The sequence below is a fragment of the Moschus berezovskii genome, chromosome 1, assembly GCF_049115385.1.
Source record: "Moschus berezovskii isolate FMDL1 chromosome 1, NW_MosBer_1.0, whole genome shotgun sequence".
Classification (NCBI taxonomy): Eukaryota; Metazoa; Chordata; class Mammalia; order Artiodactyla; family Moschidae; genus Moschus; species Moschus berezovskii.
The window spans coordinates 110,398,654-110,407,337 of NC_142460.1; the positions used below are offsets into that span (position 1 = coordinate 110,398,654).

The 8,684-nt window shown below is 44.9% G+C and overlaps 1 pseudogene; it reads right to left on the minus strand.

Moving 5' to 3' along the window:
• Positions 1-5,796: 5,796 nt before the first annotated feature.
• Positions 5,797-8,282, minus strand: LOC148778810 (CREB-regulated transcription coactivator 2 pseudogene; annotated as a pseudogene).
• Positions 8,283-8,684: the final 402 nt, after the last annotated feature.

Here is an 8,684-nt window from a genome sequence, read left to right on the forward strand (position 1 = left end):
CCTAGAGTCATATGTAAAACTAAATGACATTATAGATCTCCAAACCAGACCAGCTGCCCAGATCTGGGATTATTTTCAGCTATAAATAGTGACTGGGCACAAAATTGACTACCAAAATTAAGGGGTAGAGGGCTTGGGTATTTGGGGAAGGGAAAGAAAGAATACCAGAAAATCCAAATGCTATATAACCCTCCAGGAGTAAGAGCAGCAGAAAGTTATAAACAGCTGCAACTGAGGGCCATAAAACTTGCCAGGAAAGGAAACATATGAACTAAAGAGAAGAATACAGGGTGTTTTGACAGGCAAAATCCCCTCTTAACCAGAACCGTGTCCCCTTGCTTTAAAAGTAATTTAAAAGATTCCACTCTTTAAAGAAATTGTTTGTGGAAAAATGTGAATCTTTTTTCTAAATCTACTGCAAAAATAAAATTAGCATTTAAAAGGGTTTTTTTTTTTTGGTTTATGTCATAAAAAGCTATATGTGTTTTCTTAGAAAGTGTCATATGTTGTTTAAGTCTCTGGACTCATTTAAAATTACCAGTAGAATTAGAATTATTATTTTGGTAAGAAATTGTTATACACATAATGTATATAAGTGCATACAAGTGGCGGAAAAATTTAAAAGTTCTAGTTAAGAGTAAATTTGTCAAAATTACTCATTTCTCACCAAAGATAACAGCATAAATGTTATAATTTGGATCCTCCTAGATATATTATATGTACCATGCTAAAGTGCTGGAGAAGATTCTTGAGAGTCCCTTGGACTACAGAAAGATCAAACCAGTCAATCCTATGGGAAGTCAACCCTGAATATTCATTGGAAGGACTGATGCTGAAGCTGAAGCTCCAATACTTCGTCTACCTGATGGAAAGAGCTGACTCATGGGGAAGACCCTGATGCTGGGAAAGATTTGGGGCAAGAGAAGAAGGGGACAACAGAGGATGAGATGGTTGGATAGCATTACTGACTCAATGGACATGAGTTTGAGCAATCTCCAGGAGACAGTGAAGTGTGCTGCAGTCCATGGGGTCATAAAGAGAAGGATATGAAAGCTAAAGTTGGCTCTACACTATTATTAAATTCTTGAGATTGGTTAGAATATTGTATAGTGTTCATTTTCAGTCACTTTTTGAGGGCCTTAATTTTTTTTTTTTTTATAGGAGCTCTTTGGACTTTCTTTTATTATGCTAAAATAGTGGTGCTTTTAGGATTTACATTATTGTACTCTCCAATACAAAGTATGGGGTGTGTTAAAGTATACAGTACACCATTTTCATACATGTACAACATTGGTGGATGAAAAATATCTCTTAGCAGTAATACTGGATTGTAGCCTCTGGTTTTACCAGCTGCATACTCTAGGACTATTATATAAGTAAAAATCTCTCTGTGATACTGGAAAGTGATTAGAATGTGCAAACTGATGTAGTAGTTTTCATCCGAGAGGGCCTTAATTTTTGTAGACTTAGATGTGTTTCTCAAAATTTCTCAAATACATCACTTGTGAACAAGAGTTTGTGTTTATCAATCTGTCTAGCTAGCTGGCTAGCTTCCCCGGATCTGACCCCTTCCTGTGCGTGCTGTGTGTGCTATGTCGATTCAGTCATGTCTGACTCTGTGTAACCCTATGGACTGTTGCCCATCAGGTTTCTCTGTATATGGGATTTCCCAGGCAAGAATACTGGAATGGGTTGCCATGCCCTCCTCCAGGAGATCTTCCTGACCCAGGAATCGAACCTGCATGTCTTAGGTCTCCTGTATTGGCAGGCAGGTTCTTTACCATTAGCGCCACCTGGGAAGCCTGACCCCTTACAATATATAGGGAATTCCTGTGGCAAAGCTCCATGGTAGAAACTGAAAAAACCAGATGTGTGTTCTTCAACCAGTCACATAGCTAGGGCCTCACTTTCACTATTCTTGGGTTCTTGAAGCAAATAACCAAAGCCAGTAGAGAATCCAGTCTAGGGTGATGGCAGCAGGGGCAGAAACGCACAAGTCCAGAGTGTAGGCGTTGCTGTGGTATTGTCCCCACCAGTCTGGTATAGAACCTCATTTTTGTTTTGGTCTTGGCTGCTACCAGACTTCCCTTGTTTCCATTTTCCTAGCCTGTTTTTCCACATTTTACTGGTGATTCTAGAAACTACCCAGAAATTCTTAAAAAATTGTTTTCCTTCTTAAATCAGATAAAGTCTTTTGTTACTTTCAGCCAAGAACTCAGATTGATAGAGTGTTGCTCTCAGTTCCACTCAGAAAGTGGAGGGCCTAATTGTGTATAGTAGGGTAGTGAACCATCTAGATTTTAACCTATCCAGAGAGCCTAGGAAGTTAGACTAGAAAGAATTTTGGAGATAGTTTTGTTATCTGCATATATTGAGGAATTTATTTCTCTCTCTTTTTTAAAATATTTATTTCTTTTTTATTGGACGCTAATTATTTTACAATATTCTATTGGTTGGTTTTGCCATACATTGACATGAATCTGCCTGGGTGTACGTACGTTTCCCTTCCTGAACCCCCCTCCCACTTCCCTCCTCCCCTTATCCTCCCTCTGGGTCATCCCCGTGTACCAGCCCCGATCATCCTGTATCATGCATTGAACCTGAACTGGTGATTTGTTTCACATATGATAATATACATGTTTCAATGCCATTCTCCCAAATCATCCCACTCTCACCCTCTCCCACAGAGTCCCAAAGACTGTTCTATACACCTGTGTCTCTGTTGCTGTCTCGTATACAGGGTTATCATTGCCATCTTTCTAAATTCCATATATATGCGTTAGTATACTGTATTGGTGTTTTTCTTTCTGGCTTATTTCACTCTGTATAATAGGCTCCAGTTTCATCCACCTCATTAGGACTGATTCAAATGCATTCTTTTTAATGGCTGAGTAATACTCCATTGTGTATATGTACCAAAGGTTTCTTATCCATTCATCTGTAGATGGACATCTAGGTTGCTTCCATGTCCTGGCTATTATAAATAGTGCTGCGATGAACATTGGAGTACATGTGTCTCTTTCAATTCTGGTTTCCTCGGTGTGTATGCCCAGAAGTGGGATTGCTGGATCGTATGGCAGTTCTATTTCCAGTTTTTTAAGGAATCTCCACACTTTTCTCCATAGTGGCTGTACTAGTTTGCATTCCCACCAACAGTGTAAGAGGGTTCCCTTCTCTCCACACCCTCTCCAGCATTTATTGCATGTAGACTTTTGGATAGCAGCCATTCTGACTGGTGTGAAATGGTACTCATTGTGGTTTTGATTTGCATTTCTCTGATTATGAGGAATGTTGAGCATCTTTTCATGTGTTTGTTAGCCATCTGTATGTCTTCTTTGGAGAAATGTCTGTTTAGTTCTTTGGCCCATTTTTTTGACTGGGTCATTTATTTTTCTGGAATTGAGCTGCAGGAGCTGCTTGTATATTTTGGAGATTAATTCTTTGTCAGTTGTTTCATTTGCTATTATTTTCTCCCATTCTGAAGGCTGTATTTTCACCTTGCTGATAGTTTCCTTTGCTGTGCAGAAGCTTTTGATTTTAATTAGGTCCCATTTGTTTATTTTTGCTTTTATTTCCAATATTCTGGGAGGTGGGTCATGGAAGATCCTGCTGTGGTTTATGTCAGAGAGTGTTTTGCCTATGTTCTCCTCTAGGAGTTTTATAGTTTCTGGTCTTACATTTAGATCTTTAATCCATTTTGAGTTTATTTTGGTGTATGGTGTTAGTAAGTGTTCTAGTTTCATTCTTTTACAAGTGGCTGACCAGGTTTCCCAGCACCACTTGTTAAAGAGACTGTCTTTTCTCCATTTTATATTCTTGCCTCCTTTGTCAAAGATAAGGTGTCCATAAGTGCGTGGATTTATTTCTGCGCTTTCTATTTTGTTCCATTGATCTGTATTTCTGTCTTTATGCCAGTACCATACTGTCTTGATCCTGTGGCTTTGTAGTAGAGCCTGAAGTCCGGCAGGTTGATTTCTCCAGTTCCATTTTTCTTCCTCAAGATTGCTTTGGCTATTCGAGGTTTTTTGTATTTCCATACAAATTATGAGATTATTTGTTCTAACTGTGAAAAATATTGTTGGTAGCTTGATAGGGATTGCATTGAATGTATAAATTACTTTGGGTAGTATACTCATTTTCACAATATTTATTCTTCCAATCCACGAACATGCTATATTTCTCCATCTATGAATGTCCTCTTTGATTACTTTCACCAGTGTTTTATAGTTTTCTATGTACAGGTCTTTTGTTTCTTTAGGTAGATATATTCCTAAATATTTTATTCTTTTCATTGCAACAGTGAATGGAATAGTTTCCTTAATTTCTCTTTCTATTTTCTCATTATTAATGTATAGGAATGCAAGGGATTTCTGTGTGTTGATTTTATATCCTGCAACTTTACTGTATTCATTGATTAGCTCTAGTAGTTTTCTGGTAGAGTCTCTAGGGTTTTCTGTGTAGAGGATCATGTCATCAGCGAACAGTGAAAGCTTTACTTCTTCTTTTCCAATTTGGATTCCTTTTATGTCTTTTTCTGCTCTGATTGCTGTGGCCAAAACTTCCAGAACTATGTTGAATAGTAGTGGTGAGAGTGGGCACCCTTGTCTTGTTCCTGACTTTGGGGGAAATGCTTTCAGTTTTTCACCATTGAGGATAATGTTTGCTGTGGGTTTGTCATATATAGCTTTTATTATGTTGAGGTATGTTCCTTCTATTCCCACCTTCTGCAGGGTTTTTATCATAAATGGATGTTGAATTTTGTCGAAGGCTTTCTCTGCATCTATTGAGATAATCATATGATTTTTATTTTTCAGTTTGTTAATGTGGTGTATTACGTTGATTGATTTGCGGATATTGAAGAATCCTTGCATTCCTGGGATAAAGCCCACTTGATCATGATGTATGATCTTCTTAATGTGTTGTTGGATTCTGATTGCTAGAATTTTGTTAAGGATTTTTGCATCTATGTTCATCATATTGGCCTGTAGTTTTCTTTTTTTGTGGGATCTTTACCAGGTTTTGGGATTAGGGTGATGGTGGCCTCATAGAATGAGTTTGGAAGTTTTCCTTTCTCAGCAATTTTCTGGAAGAGTTTGAGTAGAATAGGTGTTAGCTCTTCTCTAAATTTTTGGTAGAATTCAGCTGTGAAGCCGTCTGGACCTGGGCTTTTGTTTGCTGGGAGATTTTTGATTACAGTTTCAATTTCCGTGCTTGTGATGGGTCTGTTCAGATTTTCTATTTCTTCCTGGTTCAGTTTTGGAAAGTTGTACTTCTAAGAGTTTATCCATTTCTTCCAAGTTGTCCATTTTATTGCCACATAATTGCTGATAGTATTCTCTAATAATCCTTTGTATTTCTGTGTTGTCAGTTGTGATCTCTCCATTTTCATTTCTAATTTTATTGAGTTGGTTCTTCTCCTTTTGTTTCTTGATGAGTCTGGCTAGTGGTTTGTCAATTTTATTTACCTTCTCAAAGAACCAGCTTTTGGCTTTGTTGATTTTTGCTATGGTCTCTTTTGTTTCTTTTGCATTTATTTCTGCCTTAATTTTTAAGATTTCTTTCCTTCTACTAACCCTGGGGTTCTTCATTTCTTCCTTTTCTAGTTTCTTTAGATGTAGAGTTAGGTTTTTTAGTTGACGTTTTTCTTGTTTCTTGAGGTGTGCCTGTATTGCTATGAACCTTCCCCTTAGCACTGCTTTTACAGTGTCCCAGAGGTTTTGGGTTGTTGTGTTTTCATTTTCATTCATTTCTTTTTTTTTTAATAGGATTTTTTTATTAACATATAATATATTTAATAAAAAATAATATCCACTCTGGCTCTCTCCTCCACTGCAAGGGGAAGAGTGGTGAGGAGGGGCTGGCACTGCCCACCCCTAGGCATCCGGACAAGCCCTGCCTCCGGGGCTCCCCTCTACCCCCCACTTTCCAACAGGCTCTGACCTCCAGACATACGATTCAAAGTTACAAGTGCTTTAGGCCCTCCCTTGAGCTCCCCCAGGCCCCCCCCCTTGTGTGGAATTCAGGGGCCATCTGGAAAAAACCCCTTGCCTTTTCTCATTCTTGGGATCCTTCGTTCATGTCAGAAAGAGGATCTGGGGGCAGAGAGTGGCATCTCTACTGGCCAGGGGGAAGGGAGGAAAGGGACAGGATGAGGGACAGGGCCGAGAAGAGGGGTGGCGATGAGGTGGCCTCACTGCAGCCGGTCACTGCGGAACGAGTCCTCCACAGCCGGGTCAGGCAGCAGGGCGCAGAGGTCACTCAGCATGCTGAGCCCCTCCAGGCCCAGTGGCTCCATGCGCAGCTCCTCCTCCAGCCCCAGCCCCAGCCCCAGCCCCAGCCCAGCTGCTGACACCTCGAAGCCCGGCACTCCGGCCAGGGCCGCTGCAATCTCCTTGGAGAAGCCTGGGGAGGCGTCTCCTGTGAGGATGATGTTAGGCCCTGAGCCATGGCGGGAACAGTGGGTTACGTTCTGGTGGTTGAGGGCGTGAGGGTCCTGGGGGCCACTCAGTGGTCCCTCACCCCCTAAGAAGCCGGGCCCTTCAGAAAAGCCAGGGGGATCCAGCGCCAGGCTGGTCGATGGGTTCTCCATGTTGAACTGTTCCAGGTTCCCCAGGCTGAAGTCACTCATCGACCGGTGGTAAGACTGTTGCCCATGCCCACTGGGGCTGGGTGGGTACAGTGTCCCATACTGCAGCTGCCTGCCTGGGGGCTGACCCCCTGAGGGCTGCAGTGAGCAGGCCTGAGAGGGCAGCCCTGGCTGCTGCAGAGGCTTTGGGGCGGGTTGCTGGGTGGGCAGAACCAAACTTGGGGGGCTGTATGGGTATGGAGGCAGTCGCTGGTCGGTGGGCAGCTTACTGGTATCCAGGGGGACGCCCTGAGTGATGGAAGACAAGGTGGGTGACATTGTTGGCGAAAACTGTTTGGGCAGTTGCTGTTGGGACCTTCTGGCGTCGGCTGGGCCGGCGGGCAAACTCAGGGGACTGAGGGGCACACGGCGGTGGCGGGGGGAGGCCCCAGGGGCAGAAGCTGGGTAAGGGGGGGCCCCCAGCACCGGCGATGAAGCGGAAGAGGAGGAGGAGAGGGCCGGGGCACTGAGCGAGGGGTGACCCAGGGAGGCGGTGGGCAGTGCGTGGTGGGCCAAGGAAGAGGCAGGCAGTGAGGGGTGGCTGTGGGAGCCCCGGAGCTGGGGCTGAGGACTGCTCAGGGAAGCCTGGAGGTTAGGGTTGCTTAGGGAGGACTGCAAGGATGGGTGGCTGAGAGGTGAATGAAGTCCTGGCACATCATAGCCTGGGCCCAGGGCAAGGCCCCCGCTGATGCCCAGGTGGGTCATGGTGTGGGTCAGATTGGAGGTACTGCTGCCCCCACTCAGGCTGGGATAGGCTGTCTCCTCGGGGTCCAGGGGGGTGGGCAGCGGTGGGGGAAAGTGCAGGTTGGTGAGATCAGGTAGGGAGCCTCCCGTGTTCATGGCAGGTGGGAGGACAGGCACAGTGGCGGGCTGGTCAGGAGACGGGAAGATGTTGATTCCAGGGACTTCACAGGACCGAGGTCGGGAGGAGGACGAGGACAGCTTCTTAGCATCCCATGGTTTCAACAAGTGCTTATCATCTAGCAAGTTCTCCTCAATAGCAGGGACTTTGGAGTCCATCTCGCCATCCAGACAACCTCCACGGTGGCTCGGCAGGACGCTGGGGGGTGCAGGGCCTGGATAAGTGTCCTGAGGGCTGGGGTTCATCACGCTTGTGTGAAGGGCAGTCAGAGCTTGTCCTGTTAAGTGCAGATGGTAGTCGAAACAACTGCCCCTTCTCTGCAGGGAAATTGCCCCAGGGCATTGTCCTCTGCCAGTTGGATTCCGGGGGAGGAGATAAATAGGCAGGACTATAGGGAGAGCTGTCAATGTGGCGGGGGTAGCGGCGAAGCGGGGACACCATTCTTCGGGGATCTCGCTGCACCCGTTCCACCAGCCCGTGATGTCGAGTACTCCGAGATGAATCCAGAGGGGAATGAAGGGGGCTCTGGAACTCAGCTAGGCCACAGCCAATCTGGTTCACGTTGGGCAGAGAGCCACCATAGTGGGAGCTCCTTGTGTATGCCAGCCACAGTTTTTGGGCCTGTAACCAGGTGGAGCGGATGTCCATCATCACCTCCTAGAAGGCCGCCGTCTCCTCGGCCGGACGCTGCTTCTGCAGCGCGATCTTCTCACTAAACTTATGTGGATTGGAAGCTGAGGCCGTGGCCGAACTGGGCCCGTTCGCTCCCGACGTCGCCATCTTCCTCCCCCGTCCCTCCCCGCCACCTTCCCAGTACAAGCCACGGCCTCCGCCGCGGCCCCGGCCCAGCTCTTCCAGCCGTAGCTGCCGCCGCCACCTCAGGGAGCACCGCGAACCCGGCCCCCCATTTTCATTCATTTCTATGCATATTTTGATTTCTCTTTTGATTTCTGCTATGATTTGTTCGTTATTCAGCAGTGTGTTGTTCAGCCTCCATATGTTGGCATTTTTAATAGTTTTTCTCCTGTAATTGAGATCTAATCTTACTCATTGTGGTCAGAAAAGATGCTTGGAATGATTTCAATTTTTTTGAATTTACCAAGGCTAGATTTATGGCCCAGGATGTGATCTATCCTGGAAAATGTTCTGTGTGTGCTTGAGAAAAAGGTGAAATTCATTGTTTTGGGGTGAAATGTC